Consider the following 18700-nt stretch of genomic DNA (forward strand, 5'->3'; position numbering starts at 1 on the left):
TGAGTTTTGGCTTTAGTTTTCCATTTTTTTTCAGAAGTCCATCGATAATTAACCTTAGCTGACAAGAGAGCTTTACCTGCTCATGTTAATTCTGTATCTTCTGAGTCCACAAGCAGTGCACTCATGTCCCCAAACTTTCAGTTTCTCAGTTCCATTAAACTCTTTTTAAAAGAAAATACTGAGTTATGTTAATCAACACTGCCTTTTTTGTTTTAATCTACAGTCCTCTCAGATAAGTCACCAGTGGTCTCCTGGTGTTCTGGCTGAAAGAAGCAATCCTTATCTAGTGCTTTACAGAATTTCATGGCTAAAAAAGAGTGCAATGTGAAAATCTATCTTGGTTAATCACTATAGTATAGCGTGCAAGCTTCTATGATTTGTGAAATATTGAATTTAGGTCCCAAATCAAGAGCTCATTTTTCCACATATGTTTTGGCTTTGAGGCACTCTTTCCTCTGATGCACCACAGCTATGAAACGGGAATTCCTGCATCATGGGGTTTTATCACCCTATGGATGGCATAAAAAAGAAGCAGCATCATGGGATTTCTCTGAAAATCCATGTTAGCAGCATCTCCTCAAGGTGCCTGGTTCCTTGGGAGCCACAGACATGGCAGTCTCCACCACAGGGATTCCACATTGGTTTTGTCTTGCATGACTTTTGCTGTCTGTGTGTCTTTCCCATGAAGGTGAGCAAATTTTTCTTCGGAACATGCAGTTTTGCTCTGCTTATCCCATCATGACTGGATCATTGAGAAGCTCTGCACAAGGAAGGAGCAGTAGCTAAACAAGCCTTTGTCTTTAGAGGCACTGGGATATCTGAGCTGATGCTGTTTCCTGTACTTGAAACAATAAATTGATATCTTGCTTCAGACATTAGGGAGTAATAACTTAGAGCTGAGGGCCCTTAAATTGTTATTTGAGGGAGAATTAAACAATACATAACAACATATATACGGTAAATGTAAAACAACCTTAAGAGGAAAACAGATTTATACTCCATGCCAAATAGTTTGCTCACTGAGAAAATTACAGTTTTTTGAAACTTTAACTCTTTTAAGAAATCGGATATTGGTTTGTGTGACTTGCACGTTTTTCCAATTGTATTTGTATCAGCTTTCATATAGTACATTTCCTCCTCTGATGGGTTAGTCCAAAGATAAAATATTCCCTATTGTGAACAGCCATATTGCAGACAAACAGCAAAGAGCACAACTAGTAGGATTCACTCACAGATCTTTTCTGACATTAGTATTGCATAACTGTGTGTTGTGCACTGAAAGGTGATGGTCTTTTGAAAGAAGGAAGCAAAGAGAAGATTGAGTCATGAACTCCATCTTCATGTAAGAAAAAAATACTTTCAGTTCTGTATATAAGGAAATGTGTTTGAAATTGAACGAAGAAAAATGTTGTGTATTAAACCTGATGAAATTTCAAGCTAATTTCAAGCCAATTATTTAAATCTAGATAAAAATACATATCGATGATTAAATACGTTGCTAATATATTTCCATTACACTGACTCTGATTCATAAACCTTCCTCTAAACAAAAATGCAAATAAAGAGAAACCCACTATTGATTTAAAACATAAAGAGTAATATTCTCAAAGGAATTATGGATCTTAAAGCCTTAAAAAAAATCCTTCAGACTTTAGCAAATATATTATAAAGATGAGATAGATATGCCAGTGTTTATCCTGCCATTCACCTTTAAAATATTTTCATATTCCTCATAGAGAGAAGCTCTTCTTAGTCATGGCTCTTCCCATGGCAGAGCCTGCTTAAGTGCCTGGACCACCTTCTAAAGCCAAACAGGACTTGTGCACCTTCAGGGAAATGTAGAGAGAGACCCTTCTGAGATCAGCAGGGGACTAAAGGAGCTGGTTTCATTTCTTATTCTTAATAATTTCAAGAACAGAGGTTTGACTGCTTCTGAGGATCTAATGGAAATATTGCTCCAAATATATTCAAGGCACGGGAAATGTAAAGCAAAGTGAATTCAGAGAGGTAGGGGTGAAGAATCAGCTTTGGGTTGTTCATTTGAAAGCAGTGGATACATTTAATCTGAACTGCAGAGTACTGTCCAGCTGGCTTAAAGCTCATCTCTTTTAATTATTGAAATGTTCCCTAGGAAAACTGTTCTAATAGCAAATGAGTGCTGCAAACCAGCACAAAGGAAGGTGTAACTCTTCTCTTGCATGAAGGTGTACATGTGTGACAAAGCAATTTGCTTGCAGGTAGTAGCAGAAAGTTCCTGGTCTGCATCTCTTTCCTCTTCATACCATGCAAGTATGCTGTGACAATTATTCCTGAGGAAATTTCCTGATGCATTATAAAGCCAGACTGCTGGTTTGAACCTTGCAGCATGTAACAGTATTAGATTTTACTTTCTTGTTTGCACTTAGCTATGTGCAAACATAGTTCACCACAAAACAAACAAACCAACCATGGAAATAATCCCCTGTCTCAACTCTCCCAAACACCTACATTTTAAATTTTTTTTTTCTGCCTCTTATATCCTAAAATACTGATAGATATCATTCTATCCGAAGGCAAGAAAGGGGGCCTGGAGGATATCTTTTGCCATTCAGGCACTGCTATAACTCCCTATCAAGTTAATGGAAGTTCTGCCACTCAATTGAGTAGAAATGGGATTGAGCCTTTGCTTACTGATCTCATTCTGATTCAGCCGAGTTTCCTGCGTCAGTATGACCAACAGAAAAACAGGAAGGCCAACGTTAATAGATATTGAGTAAAAAAAAATAGTATCAGGTGTCATAGGTTAAATGATCCCGACTTGTATTTTTTCGTAGCTTACTCTGAAACAAGATTGCTTGTGCTGCTTAAGTGGAGTCAGAGAAAAAATATAGGTCATCAGTGGTGGATTCATGTTTCGTGCTTTGCTTGAGAGGCAGTTAATATAACACACTTAAAGTTCTGTGCACCAAAAGATGGAGATTGTGTGTTGTATCGTTTCAAGCTCACATTCAGTATGATATTAGTAATGCTAGTAGAGAGTTGAAGCTGTTGTCTTTTCAAGAATACTAGCATTATAAATATGTTCTATATACATTTATGAGTGTTGGACACCTCTAATTTCTGCTGGCTTTCTAGCAAATGTGGGCTGACAGGGAGTCTTGTTTTTCTTACTTTACAACTCAAGAAATTTCAGCAAAATTCTTCAAGATCTCAGGTTGAGGGAATATATGAGGTCTAAATACTTGGCAGCTATGATTTTTAAAGAGCTGATTTTATAAAAATGCAACGGATATAATGGTACTGTTGGCAGAAAACAGTCCCCTCGTCTCTCTGACACTCCTTACTGTCTCTTTCCATTTCCCTTTTCCATCCCTGTCTTTTGACTTTTCTCTGAGAGACAAAAATACGTAGAATGGAGCAAAGATGAAAAGCGGAAGTAAAGGAAGAAAAACATGCCTTGTTTTCTGATCTCTGCAGATTTATTCAAAGGGCTTCATAAGAATTGGTGCATACCAATTTTTGACAATCAGTAACCTCTAGGGATTTTTGTACATCTTTCTGAGATACTTCTTAGAGCCAAATGCTGGACCCTAATGAGCACTGTATAAATATTAAAATGGTCACTGATTGGGAAATCAAAGTTATCTGTTCATATTTGAACAGAAAGCTAAAAGAAAGTTTTGGGATCCTAAGTTGCCGGGGGTGCCAAACTTCTTTTCATCCTTCCTAACAGAAATCCATGGTTTGTTAGCCTGTTCTAAAGAGGGCAAGACTTTATCATGAATGCAAATATGTTGCTTCATATTCAACAGGTCAAGTTTTCTTTGGATTGAGGTGGAACTGTGGCTCATGGACATCTGATGTGATAGGTAAGTTGAATTTGACGTATCTTATTACGTTGTTACCTCATGATAAATATTGATCTTGATTATGCCAGTGTAAGTGCAATTTATTAACTTTCTTATTTTGAATTTTTACCAGTAGCAGTGAAATGAAAATTTGCCTCTCTTTCCATTTCTCCCAAATGAGACTTCAAAAACAAGGTTTAAATTTTTATAAATGACTATTTGATTTAGAAACAACATTCATCAGGAGCTATTTAACAAAAAAAAAAAAAAAAAAAAAAAAAAAAAAAAAAAAAAAAAAGTAACTTCAATAAGCCTTGTTTCCTGAAATAAGATCCTAAGCTATTCTATTGTAAAAAAGGATTTGCCCATTACATTAATAGACAAGTGTTTGGGTGTAGTAATGGTCAAAGGCACTAAATTACTTAAAGGCACTGTTTTCTCTTTCGGTGTTTTATCAAGGTGCAGTGCTTAAAAAGGGGCCTCATGCTTGTCAGTAGTACATAAAAGTGAGACTAAAGTAAAGGTAGACTTTTATATTGTGCTGTTGGCTGAATTTTATTATTCATGGTAATTGTTTAATACTTAGGGCATGTATCTACAGATCTGTTTGGTCTAATGAAACAGCAGTGTGACCAAGCAGGAGTTTTGCTTACCCCAAAGTATGTGAGGCTGCTCCAGTGCTTGAGAAATAGCAAAGAAAATGTAAAAGGATTTGAGTTAAGTTTGCATAAGGCTCTAGAAACACCTTTTCGTGGGGACATCCACCATGGAAGAGATTCCTGGAAGGGTTTTGGCAACCAGAAGAAGTTAGGCAAATGGTGTCCTGCTTTGTTGGTGTCAGTCAAACAGATGCATTGTAGAAAAGTGTGTTTACTTTTAGAGAGTTGAGCTGAAGAAGTTGGAATTGCAAATTAAAGTTGCAATAGAAATTTCTAGGTATTTAAAAAAAAAAAAAAGGAATTTATAAATAGCTATTAGTTTGCCATCTCTAAAAACCAGTTTAGGAAACTGCTTAATGATGTAATTTTTCAAGTTGCCGGGTAATTTTTCTGAAGTAATCTAGGCAAGATATAGATAGATAGATATACATATATATTCTTGGTAGGATTTTGAGTCCTATTTACAATACATGTTTTTGTTTACATTAACTTTTTGATGGTTAGGATTTAAAAATGAAGGTGGGAAAAAAATGTCCATGCGTTCTCTACTAGTCTGAACATAACGATAAATTTCTGACACTTCAATGTTCATACTTCATAGTTCTCTTTTTATGAAGTTGTGTGGGAGAGTTTCACTTCTTCCAGCCTGTTTTACTTTCATCACTTAATTCAAGGTTTCTAATGTGTTTGGGGGGTTTAACTTGTATTTTTCATTCATATTGATACAGACCATCAAAGGCAAACTTCTAGCACCAGACTAACACTGGGATGATGAAGTGGCAGTAAATTAAATGCCAGGGAAGGTAGAACATATGACAATATTTTTTGTGCCACAACAGTTTGCCACCCAGACGTATATCATGCATGGATGGAGCAGCTTCTAAAATGTCGGTACATTGTGATTTACAGCTCAGAAATTTTTCTTTTCCTAGATGAAATTAAGTTTCATTTGTGTGCATGTAATACTTTGCAATTTATTATACAGGCAAGCACTTAATGGAGTCTGAGCGTGAATGCCTCAAATGAGAGGTGCACTCACACTGCAGGAGTGCTTGAGAAAAATCAGTGTTACACACGTGTATGTAAATGGGATAGAGAACACTGAATCAAATGGATATATTTTTCCATTGCTATGCTGCCTTTTATAATGGATTGGATAAATCCATTCTTGCTTGTGGGAAGCAGAAGGAAAAATGATGCTGTAGAAATATGTGGATCTCTCCCTCCTTGAAGAAAGGGAAGGATTCATATCAGAGAACTCCATGAGCTCACCTTTTCAACAGGGGTTTTCTTCCTAGTGTTTGTTGTGTGTATGAGTATCTGTTATGTAGCATAAAAGATCAAGACATTTCATACATAGATAGTTCCTTAAAAGAGGAAAAATCTAAGAAGATAAATTTTTTCCCTTACTGTGATAGGAGCAAGTATTCAATGGTCTGGAAGGTCTGATCCTGAGGAAATGGAATACAGATTGTACCACAGGTTTAAACCAGAAGCAGAGTGACAGAAAAATAGTCTGTAACACATACAGTGTTGTCAAGCCATAAACACCTTGAAAATTTTTCATAGTAGCATAATTAATGTCCTAAAATCCACCAGGAAAACAGATGTCAGCCAGTAGATTTGATGTCTATATAGCTCATTATGTGAGGAGGGTAGTGAGGCTTTTATTGTTGCAAGAGAAACAGCACTTTGCTGAAAAAGAGAGGCAGACAAAGGCAACTGTTTCAGGAAATTACATTCCAGCAAGTTGGAAATATGGACCTAAGAGGGAAATGGAGAGCCCAAAAGTGAGAGTTCAGTGGCAGAGGTTATAGCAGAGGAGCTACAGTGAGAAGCTGATGGGCTTGGGAAAGCGAACTAATACGGTTAAAAACATCCTTTATTACCCTTGGTTCAATGCCTTAGGTTTTTCTCAATGCTAGTGCTTAATTACTTGTTGTGATGGCAACGCCCCATCTTGATTCACTCTGCTTTAATTATCAGTTGTATGGCTTGAACACAGCAAAAGGACAAAGGAGATGAAATTGAAGTCATAATGACCAGGTTCAGACAGGTCCTCTAAGGATGGCAGAAGAGAATAAAATCTGCTGAAGGTATTTGGGAAAAGTTGTTTCTCTGTTAGGGAATAATGCCAGTAACTGGTGTGTGGAGAAAATGAAGGAGCACCATCCACACGTAGTTCAAAAAAACAGGAGAGGTAAACTGTGCAGTGAACATGCACTGTGAGTGTAACTCACCTTTTAAATTGCTTTGCTTTTAAATTAATTATTAGAATTTTTTATTACTGTGATAAAAACATTTATTGTTCAGCAGTCATGCATTGTATACTGTTCCCCTCAAAGATGAATTTGGAGTTGAAATAATCAAAAATAAACTTTCAGTGGAGACAGAGCTGTGAATGAAGCTATTTCTGTTCTGACAGTGTTGTTTCTAATAGAGGCTACTGTAACGTGCAGAGGCTCAGAAAGATGTCAGTAAAAATAACAACCTGGCATTATATGTGCAGTAAATCCTGAAGACTGGAAACTGGTTTATTACTTTCTTTTTTTTAAATGTGTGGGTTGTTTGTTTCGGGTTTAGTTCATGCTAATCTGCTTGATATCTCCTTATCTTTCTCCTTTGGTTTCATGGCAATCTCCCAGTTTATGTTAATGGCTGTTTCTTTTTCCAATCTCTTAAGGTCATGATTTGAAAATGGTAACTTAGGGCAGATGTTTACGTAAGTTAATATCTCTTTTCGTTTAATATGGACGCAATGAAAAACTTTACTTTCAACAAATTGTACTAATAATAATAAGCAGTCTTTTGAGACTAAAATGCAAAATTCAAAGTCTATTAGATTGGATAGCTAATCAGAGTTCATGACAATAATATAATTGGTTTTGTTTTTTTAAAAAAATAAAAGCTGACAAAACAAATGAAAAAATCATGACCAGTGAGGATTTGGCCACTTAGAGAAAAGCAAAAGTGCTTCTTCATCTCAAAAGTCCTCCAGAGCAAGAATTGGCATGAATATCAAAGTACATAGGTGTTAAACAGCTGTATTGTGGTAAGCACGTGCTTTAAAAAATGTATGGGTGGATGGGGAGTGGAAATGATTGCTGAATTACTCAGGTGGCTTTAAGCTACTATGTGAGCAAGTATATGATTTGTATGAGGAGTGTTGGCCAGTTCTGGAATGCAAGTGAGGAATCCTTGCCCCATGGATGATCCACACAGTGTTGGCTGGGTTGCAATGGCAGGAAACTCACATCAGACCTCAGCTAAGGTCAAGGAGCCGTGGTGTCAGATGTCAGACCACTTCTTGAGCAGAACTGGAAAACATAAGGCCTCACCAGTAGGGGATTGTTCTTGTGCTGTAGCATTGGAAAAGAGGAAAAGTGGAGAGCAGAAAGAAAGAGAAAAAGATATAAAGTGATTCTTGCGTGATTGGGTTTGTGCCTGAAACTTTTGTGTGTTTTCTCAGCAGTGTCTCGTCCTGTGGAACAACATACTAAGCTAGCTGATCATCAGCCAGGAGGGAGTCCTTGCTATTCTCCCTACTTTGTGGCATCAAACATGGATTTTGGAGCCAGGCCAGGGTTAAATTTTAATAAACAAGTGGGGTTGTCTGTATTTTCTTCAATGAGGGCATCTACAGTGCTTTTGTCTCTCATCATGTTGGCTGGGAGGACATATTTGACTGTGGCCTTTCTCTGATGTACTCTTCCACGCCTCCCTGCACTCAGACCTACACAAATAGCAATATTTGTGCTATACTGAATTAGCAAGACATCCTCTATGAAACTTTGATGTCTACTCTAGCAGTAAATTTAAAGGGAAGAAATAATATCAAATCTTATAGATTTCATTTCCTACTAAATTCACCGCAGTGCGGGAGAAATCTTCCTGAATGGTGGAGCTAGTGTACTTACCTTTTCTCAGTTCCCACTCTGCTGCCTTGCTACTGTGGTTATTCTGAAGATGCTTTGAGTTTAGCTGGTTGCTCATGCCGTGGCTCAGTGAAACAAAAAGCTTTCATTCTTGAGACCTTAATGAGACTTAAACATATGCTGAGATGCCTTTTGCTGAACAATCATGTAAACATGAGCAAAGATTATAATGTGGCCTTTACTGTTATCATAAAACTTAACTTTGTGTTGAATATTTTGGTTTTGAAAAATGAATACATTTTAAAAGCTCTAGCATTCATTTACACATATATGTCCCATGTATACATCATGAGGAAATGTCATTTTACAAGTTGCTACCACCACTTTATCATTATCCTTCTTGTGCTCTTTCATTAATTCATGGTAGAAAAAAAATCTCATGTGCTATGATATTTTGGTCCAGTTTGAGAAATCAGAATATGCAAATGGATATATGACTTGTTTTCTGTAACTGCATTGAAATTTGCTTTCTGCAGCTGGAGAAGAAGAGAGCAACTGTGGGAGCATATGGGTTTGAAAATGCGTAATTTCACAGTGTGGCAGATTTGGCATATAACAGGAGGGTCTTTCCTGGAGTGGTTGTTCTTGTGAATAAGGCTTTCCTTGACCTGCTGCTTCTCTTGAATGCCAACTCGCTTTTGCAAACCTCAGAGTAAGGGATGGGGGAACTGGAATCTCAGGTCCTTCTGAGCTTGTGGCATTTATATTGTGAGACAGTTGAGATCGAGTTCATTTTGCTAAACTGCTCACCAATAATGGATCTGTCACAGCGACTTGACAACATATTTGTATCCATTTTGGACAGCATTTGCTGCTGAGAGCTCTCCCTGTGAAAGTTTCCAGCAGACCACTCAGATTTACTGTTAGTAACCCCTGCTCTCCCCCTCAGAATACAGCCAGCCTTTCCACGGGTTGGGATCGCCTGATTATCCTTGTAGGCTTAATAGGCAGTCATCTATTCCAGCCATGCTTTACCTTTGAATTGGCATCAAGTAACAGAGAGCAACTCTTAATTTGATGCAAATTTTCTCTTGCTCTCCTGGCATAAAGATGGCCCAGCCAAATAATGGAAAAAATGGTATTTTATGTCTGAAATTCTATTGGTTTTTTCCTCTGGAATTAAAAATTTGTTTGAGTTTCTGGTTTATTGGTAATTTTCAAAGAGTTGCTTGTTTTTTTCTGATGTAAATATGTGGCATGGCTGGTGGAAAGGAAAATAATGGTATCTCATAAACAGAAAATCTGACTTTCCTGCCAGCTGTGTCTGGGAAACCAAGTTATCTTTCAGAGACTGGAGCTGCTAACAAATGGAAAAATAAATTACTGCTTTTTCATATCTGACCACTAATGCTGAAATTATGTAAGTGTATTTAACTCCAAGTTCTGATTCAAAATTGGGTGTCTTATTCTACTGCAGACTTAGTTGAATATGAAATATAATTTCAATCTTTGTGGCACAAGAGGATATTTTGCCCTCTCCCTTTCTTTCCCCCCTACGAGAGAATTTTTTTCCAGTTCAAATCACTGAATAAACTTGCAGGAAGACATCCATTTCTAAATATAGTAAGCTGAGCTATAGGCATTACCAAGGCCTGGGGAGACAAGTGAAAATGAAACCACTGACTCTTCTCTGCTAATTCATCCCCTGGGTCTCTACTTTCCAGATTTCTTTTTCTTCCCTCCTCACCTCCTTCTCTGCTTTTCCCCTTCACTGCTGCTTTTTTCCTTAACAATAGTTATATAATGCTGTCCTTCCATTGGGATGCATCCTATATAGTGTAGCTTGTATGTGTATTAGTACATCTGTTCACATCCGTATCTTTTCAGTTCACTTTAGAGACCTTTTCCAAGCTTGAGTTCAAGCAAGCAGTGGTTTTCCCAGAGAGGGCCAGCTCTCACAGCAATGACCTGGTTCTGGGTCAGTGCATGGAGTTTAGGTTTAATAGCATGTCCTAGTATTTTCCTTCTTCGACCTACACAGCCCTATCTCTAATAAGACGGCATCTAAACTGCTCTTTCTGTGTTTCCTGAGGCACATAGAAATAATAAGACTGGTCAAAGGGTAATGCTTGAAGGCACATTTCTTTTAAAAACAGATACAAGTTCAATGAATTCTGCCACCAAAGTGTGGTGGTTGAAAGTTAACTATCAAGAGAGAGTGAAGCTCACTTCATTCTCAACAAGGTCCATTTAGCAAAGCTGATCTTTTTCATTGGTGTAACTTACTGGAATGAATAAATAAATTCTGTCTCTGGTGCTTCTTTGTGGCATGCTTTTTTTTGCAGCACTCTCTCCTAGAGCTGTCTGTGGCTTTCTGATACTTGGTCTTCCATTACCTCCCCTTGAAAATGCATGTGGGAGACAGCCAGAGCACTTGACAAATCCATTGCTCTTTAGAGAACTTTCCAGCACTTCCAGTGTGCATGTTAATTGTAAAAGCTGAAATGAAATACCTTGGGCTGCACTGACCTCATCATCTGTTTTTTAAATAGCATCTCCATCTCATAAATCCTCTTAGAGATAAATTAAAAATGCCTGTAGAAGAGATATAGCCTGAATGTAGTAATTAAGCAGGTGCTAAGAAGCAGACAATTATTCATATATCTGGATTTTGTATGATAAAAAAATTTTAAAAGTTATTACTGCTTAAAGAGAGACTTGACTGATCACCATCTCCAGCTGCCAAAGCACAGGATTAGTAATTGGAGAAAAATCTTCTGAAAGGGGGCAACCATCATCAGAGCAGAAGTTTCCTTCTAATCACATCAGTTTTAGAGGTAACTTCTTCCTTGCTAGGTAGTACCATTTTTTTGTCTGAATGCTGAATGAACTCTGAAGGGTCAAAAACCTTCTTTGAGTGAAAGGTGTCGGTTAAAATAGCATTGCTTCTATACCAGTGCCATTTAAAATCCATTTTTAGTTTATGCCTATAGGATGAGAGGTATTTAATCACAAGCCTGTGGTTAAGCAGTTGTGTATCAGACACTGTTGTTCACAGATCATTCGAACTGAAGATTATCAGTCAAGCCCAATCTTGCAAATGAACAAATGTGCAAAAAATTCTGATACCATTTTTAAAATGGAAAGATAAGGCAAAAGTAGTGTGACAGTAAATTCAGATATTTAGCAAGCAACTTCTGTAGTAAGTTTGCTATTTTCTACATAGGGAAAGTAGTCAACTGGGATTTTTATTTTGTTTGGCTTTTTATTTTTTTCACTTTCTAAACTGCTTCTCATGAAATTATGATCACTTCCAATTTGGAAGCAGAAAATACCACACAGGGAATAAAAAGCCTCAGCTGCTTTTTCCAAATGAAATAGCTGTGTCTAAAAGGACTCTGCCTAGATAGCTTCCAGAGGGTTGCAGAGCTGGCTCTGTGTGTGCTCTTCTGGAGAGAGAAAAGCCTGGAGCCTGGGTAATGTGGGGTTTCCTGAAAAGTCGGTGGCTGGAGAGATTTCAAATGCTTAATTGTCTTCAGAATAAAACGTTTATTGATAAATTAGGGATTGATAAATATTACTTTAAACCCATGTGTGAAATCATGACAACATCACTGCAGAAGGGCCTGTCTGGCAGCTGTGATTGCTCTATCACCCGTCAGCCACGTGTCTCAGCTGCTGGATTAGAAGCAATTTGGGGCAGATAAAACGTGTGCCGTTGTGTTTTGTGCTCTGGCTGGCACAATGAGGCCCCACTGCTACCTGGCTCTGCTGGGCACTGACAGTCTGGGAGCATTGTAACAGCTTGGAAATTTGTAAAATGCACAGACAAGATGTTCAGATAAAAAGGGTCCTGGAGCAGTGTGAAATTGAAAAAGCTTTTGAGAGATTTCCCGGTTAAACATTTGCTACTCTTCTGTTTCGTTACTCTTCTGTGATGTTTTATTCTCCCAAAAATGTACTTTCTCATAAAAATAAAAAAGTAGCCTTTTCTTTCTTTCTTTCTTTCTTTCTTTCTTTCGAGAATAAACATGAATGCAAAGTCACAGTCAGGCCTCATTCAAGGTGGATATTTTTCCCCCTTCCAATTTTCACATTGTTGATGACACCATTTTAATTCATTATTATGAAATGTGTTAAAATCAACACAAGAGAAACACCCTTGAGCAGTTTTTGATTTACAAAATGTATTCTTTCAGATATATATTCATTTTTTCTGAATCTAGTTATAGCATTCTCCATTTTATAAGTGGAGTCTCAAACACTCTAGAAGCCTTTTGTTTGTTTTTTTCTTTTGTATGAAAATAAGATGTGGAAATTCCAAGGTGGAAAATTGTTTAAATTACTTCAGTATTTCTTTTGAATCTTGAAATATTTAAGATTTTCATCAGTATGTTAATGAGCTTCTTCCTTTTGAAAATATTTCCTTTATTTATAAAACAAGAACTCACTATTTTTTATTGTTGGGATTAGCTTTGTAAAAAAATATATAAAAAGTTAATGCATGAGAACAGTATCACTGTTTCCTTATTATCAGGAGTTTACAGTTTATCACTCTCTTGAACTTGCAATATAGTGGTTTTCTCCATTGATCTCATAGTGCAAATCTGTGAGTCAGCAATTAGAAATATTTTCAGTATTTTCTTCATAGAATGACTACGTGTTAATGACTGTCTTTCTCATATGTACCTCTCCAGTTTCCTGAGCATTTGAATAAGAGCTAAGTCCTTTAACTTCCCCATAGTGTCACCCATTGACTTGGGTGGGACCACAGCAGCAGCCTTGAAGAAACTTCTTTTTTCGGTGACTGCTAATAAAGCAGTGTAGGGATTGGGAGGAGACTGAGTGCACCAATAAATTTGATTTGCAGGAGAAAAAAATTTGAAGTAAAGCTTGATAAAATTGAGTGGTTGACAGCAGTTATTTGATTTCCTTAATTAAATCCCTGACATCTTTGGGTAAAGATGATGCAGGAAGCATAAGTCAAGCCTAATTGCTTGTAGCCCTCACCTAAGACTAATACAGTGGGGGAAGAACATAACTCCCTTCCTTCCTTCCTTCCTTCCTTCCTTCCTTCCTTCCTTCCTTCCTTCCTTCCTTCCTTCCTTCCTTCCTTCCTTCCTTCCTTCCTTCCTTCCCTCCTTCCTTCCTTCCCTCCTTCCTTCCTCCCTCCCTCCCTCCCTCCCTCTTAATGAAATTAACCCAGGTTTCTCACTTCTAGAACTGAAAGCCATCAGTATGAACATGTGTCCTTTTTTCTGACCTGGGTACCTGCAGGAGATCACTTGCAAAAATCCCATATCTGGGAATGATCAGTGTAGGGGAAACAACAGTTGCCTATCTGAAGAAAAGTTGTATTATATCTCAACTGTAGTTAAATGTATGCTTGTCTTTAGCAGGAGCATTTCTCTTAGCTCAAGTTGTCTCCTACATGTTCTTCAAAGGCTGGAGATACTGCAGTGTGTGGCATGGCTTTTTTTCTTTTGAAGGTTCTGAAATATCTGTAGAAATGTTCTAAGAAAGAAAGAATAAAAGCACAATATTTAAGTATGTCAATTGTTTTAATACATTGAAAATATTTTTAAAGCCTACATTTCACAGTCGGTGATGTTTTGTATACTCCAAAATTGTTAGCAGAACTGAATGTGAGCTGCCTTTTTTTTTTTTTGAAGTGATGGAGAGGTTGAATACCCTCCTTTCTTTGCTTTCCAAAAAACTACATTGCTTTTAATTAGCTGTAGTCTTTTTGCTAAGTAGAATGAAATTTCCCAGCTGTGTAGGAGATGTGGGCCAGCAGAAGGTATTGGAAGCTGGAAGCACTGAGACTGTTTCCAACAAAAGCATTCATGAGCCAATCTCATGTTGTGAGTAAAATAGCAGTGAAGTGCTTAGCTCTGTTTACAGATCTGGACTGCAACCACATCTTTCTCTGGCCAAAATGTGCTGTTTCTGGCTTTTAAACTTAACTGTAATAAAACATTATTATTGAGAATTTTCATATTTTCCAGTGCAATTACACACTGTGATCTGAGCAGCAGTGTCATTCCTGTATTTACCAGGAATACCAGCTAGTGATTTTGCTTGATCTTTCCCCGATGCTTGCTTGGCAGGTTAATTTGGGTCTTTCTCTAGAATATTCATGGAAGATCAAATGGCAAAATCAGTGAGGCCCTTTCTGCAAGCTGATGGTCTTTTACTGTGTGCATCAATTATGTTTTCAGCTCTGTTGCATAGTCACGCTAGAGCTGAATTCAGACTGAGACCACCAAATCTCCTCACACTTACAGCTGATTTTACTGTGTGTTGTAACTCATGCATAAGTGGACTGCATGCTTAACTTCTCAGTTGCTTTTTGCCATCTAGAACTTCATTTGGAAACATGAGCTGGAAAAATGGGCGGACAGTGATACAGCTTCTAAATTTAACTTCTGAATTATGATTAGATTTTCTCCTTTTTTCTTTTGTGGAGCATAGTTGGTTCACCTCCTCAAAATAGCCACACACTTTAGTACTAATATCAACTACCACATTCTCTCAGGTGTGCAATGCCATCATGGCAGAAACAAGATAAATGCTGCGTTTCAGAGTATCTTGTAGGAAAAGAGCAGCATAGAGTCAATTCTTTAATATGCTTCTTAACATATAAAGCATATATGTTATGCTTTATAACATAAAGCATATGTTATATGCTTTATGCATATAACCTAAAGCACATTGATTGAATGCTCGGAGTTTCTTTTAATATCGTATTTAATATATGATCCTACAGTTAAAGGAAGGTACACTAGTCTGCTGATTTAATAGCTCCATAAGCATTACAAATGTTATTTTATTTTACCCTCTGCATATCTATTTATACAGGATTAAGTACTCTTTGACTTTAAGCAAATCACTGGAAATTTTTTTCTCAGTTTTTCCTGTTTTTCTTAGTTATAAAAGCACTGCAATCCTAAAAAAAAGTATGGTTTTCTTACTCCACAGTTTGGGTGGCAGAAATCATGTGCTGGCATGTCAAAGACAAATCATTCTTATATATATGTGTTATCAAAATGTTTAGTTCCCTAGTTCTTTTTTGTCTTCAAACCTTAATTCTTTTTTTGCTACATTTGTTAAAATATTAAAATGAGTACTTTAGATGTGGATTGCACAGAACTGGCCAGCTTGGTTAATTGGACCAAATCATTAAGGGCAGTGTGAGCAAAAAGGTCTACGAAAACTTAATGTTATAGAGTGATCTTTCAGAAAAATAACAGGTGAAATTTCAGATTCAAATAATAATTAAAAAATAATATTTGGAACAAACCTGGAGTACACATTATTGCATTAATATATTGTAGTATTGCATTAATGGTACTGAAATTAGCTATTAACATTTAGATAGTAGGTCTTGGAGCAATGCTGTATATTGCTTCTTGAAAATTTCTCTTCAAATTAAGTAACAGTCAAAATTGAGCACCAGTAAGAAAAAATAATGAACAGAAAATGTCTTATGGTGCTGCATATCCACTTGCAAAATCCATGGTGTGTTCACATACTGAAATCTGTGTGCTGGTCTGGATTTCTTTCTCAAAAGAGAAAGATGGAAATTACAAAAGGAAAAAGGCCAGCAATTAAGAGTACAACACAACTTCCATTTATGAGGAGATGAAGTTCACTGACAGATTTCACATTACAAGAAACGTATCTGAACAATATCCCAGAGTTTACATAACCCTTAACAGTGTGGAAAAGAATGCAGACTGTTTATTCTGTTTCTTATGGCACAAGGAATCAGGGTATCAAACACAATTTTTTAACATGAAAGATGTCAAAAAATTTTAGAACTGTTGGTCATTCTTTTACACAACCAGTCTGTGTAAATTTCATTTCATGAATTTCATGAATTCTTGGCAAAAGCCCCCTGAAGCACTATCAGAGCAAAGGTATAGACACAAACTTTGACTTGGGAAGTCCCTTGGCTGTTGAGGAAATATTGCTGCCATTCCTTCGCTTATTTACTCTTTCCTTAGGCATCAGTTCCTTATAGTGGTAGTCAGAGCCAGAGGAGTGAAAAATAGACATTGCATCTGACTGACTTTTTTCCTACCAGTACCATGCACGTATAAGTGTTTTAAAATAAATATATATTTTAAGGGCTGTTTGCAGTGCTCATGTGTTTGATTTAGTAGACAAAGAGAACTAGTTTTGTTTAAAATATAATATCTGTATATGTTTCCTGAAAAATTACTAAAATCAGAAGTACACTGAAAGTGTATGTCCATATAGAAGTTATATGTTATTGGCTTAGGGAATATCTTTTATTAGTCTGCCAGTCTAGGTGCTGATTTTCTTTATTATCAGCTACACTATCCTAGTTTTACCTTTTGAGCACATAGGGACCAGCAGTTCTGATGAACAGGGTCAAATTGCATGGGGTACAGTAGGAGCTCATTCTCATTCAGGTTGCACAGGACTGTGATTGCTATCCTTTATGAGAGAAACAGTAACGTTTTACAAGACTGATTTTTAATTGCATCCCTTACTTGGGTGCAGAACAATCTCTGGAGGATGCCTTTTTCCTTCTTAAAATGAAAAAAAGAAGCGCAAAATGATCGTGTTCAAGGTAGAAGCAGTGTATGTTCGAGACTCGCTTGCTGGCTTATCTTCCTTGTTTATTTTTAACTGAAGAAATACTGTGTCTGAGACAACCTTGTAAGAAAAACATGCTTTTTAAAGAGGTTTTTCCGTATTAGAGAATAGGATTTATTTATTTATTTATTCTAGTTCTACAAAGCAAATAAGCGTGATTATGGTTTCATAACTTCAAAATGAGGCAACAGAAGTCTTATTCTGTTTTGGGAGCTCTTGGATAAATAAATTGCATGTATCATATAATTATATTTTATTTCATTAGTAACTACAGTACACTTAGTATTAATAAAAGACTGAATGTGTGTGGCAGGGCTTGAAAGCAAAAGTACTTCTAATTCACTGGGATTGTGTTTCATTATATACCTTGAATGGAGATCCATGAGCTATTACTACAGCCTAAATGAAAAAAAGCATGTTTATTGTCAATGAGTTTGAATTTACACTGTGGAATTTTTAAATGTTTTCAATCTCAAAATGGTTGGAAAAAATTATTGAGTTTGGACACCTTCTGTCTTCAATTGTTTTTTGCCAATATGTTAGAGAAGGGGTAGCAAAGGGGCTCTCTGTTCTTGTGTGCATCCACACCCATCTTGGACCCAGTGGGGTATGGTGCCAGCAAGTCACATCTGGCATCACTGATTCTTTGTTTTGAAATAATTTCCTACTAATCAGGGTTGTTTCCAGTGCATGACCTGATTTGAAATTGGAACAGTAAATACAATAAAATTTTGCATGGTGTGGGTCCCCTACAGCAGAGTGTAGGTGTGGATTGACAGCTCCTAGTGAAAGATGGTGCAACTGAGAGGCAGTAGATCATGGAGCTCTGCTGTAGGTGCTGATATCTAGTGAATTTGCTGAAGACCTGCCCCAACTACTCTTGGTGACTAGGATTTGCTTCCTTGCATTCCTGTCAGGTACATATGCTATTCAGAAATTAACTTTCTTCCTTTAGCTGATCATTTTCGGGGTGCAAGATGGTGGGTTGGTTATATCTTGTATTTCATCCAATCAGACTTGGTCTACTTGGAGTTAAGTTTTGCATGGTGCAGCAGAAGGAAAACAATTTATCTAGCTATCCACATATGACTTGTCCTGTGGGTTTTTACTGATTGGGAAGTTCTTGGATGGTATTTGAGTTGTAGGTTGGAGGTGGCTCCAGCAGTTTTGTTCCACTGCACTGGTAAAAACCCTAAACATTATTTTGCTTTGAGAGGAAAAGGGAAGAAACACAGAATTTATGGTAGTGGTTATTCTTCTCTGAGAATTCAGCTTATGGCTGGGAGATTATTTAGTGGCTTATGCCAAGTGGAATAACTGCAGTGGAAGACAGAAAAGCAAGTAGAATATTGATCAAACCAAAGCAGCCTGGAAGGTAATGTTTCATAAAAATTTCTTGTCTGAGAAAAAATGTTTGGATATTTCTCCCTGGAAGGTGTCAAGGGACAGAGAGAAAAGTTGTTGGTTAATGTTTTTTCTTTCCTTTGGAAAATATTTTTGATAGGAAACTGAAACATACTTTGAAGGAACTCCCAGCTGAGTTTGATAACTGATGTGTGAGGACAGTAGTTCAAAATTGTGCCGCTCTCCAGACATTTGAGGCTTTCAATTTAGAATCATGTAATAGTTTGGGTTGAAAGGACTTTCAAAGGTCATCTAGTTCCAACCCCTCCGCAGTGACCAAAATCATCTTCAACTAAATCAGAAGGTG

General features: G+C 37.1%; 1 protein-coding gene across 9 annotated transcripts in view; it reads left to right on the forward strand.

Annotated features, from left to right (window-relative positions):
- LOC310909938 (poly(rC)-binding protein 3-like) overlaps window positions 1–18700 on the forward strand; it is a 497258-nt gene that overhangs the window by 195384 nt on the left and 283174 nt on the right. For 6 of the 9 annotated variants that reach the window (XM_083862317.1, XM_083862318.1, XM_083862312.1 and 3 more), the window contains exon 3: window positions 3792–3848. The exons of the other annotated variants lie outside the window; for them this stretch is intronic. The gene's annotated coding sequence lies outside the window, so the exon portion shown is untranslated. The remainder of the gene's footprint in view (window positions 1–3791; window positions 3849–18700) is intronic. 9 annotated transcript variants of the gene reach the window in all.

This window comes from Zosterops lateralis, assembly GCF_965231275.1.
Source record: "Zosterops lateralis genome assembly, chromosome: 1".
In the NCBI taxonomy this organism is placed as follows: domain Eukaryota; kingdom Metazoa; phylum Chordata; class Aves; order Passeriformes; family Zosteropidae; genus Zosterops; species Zosterops lateralis.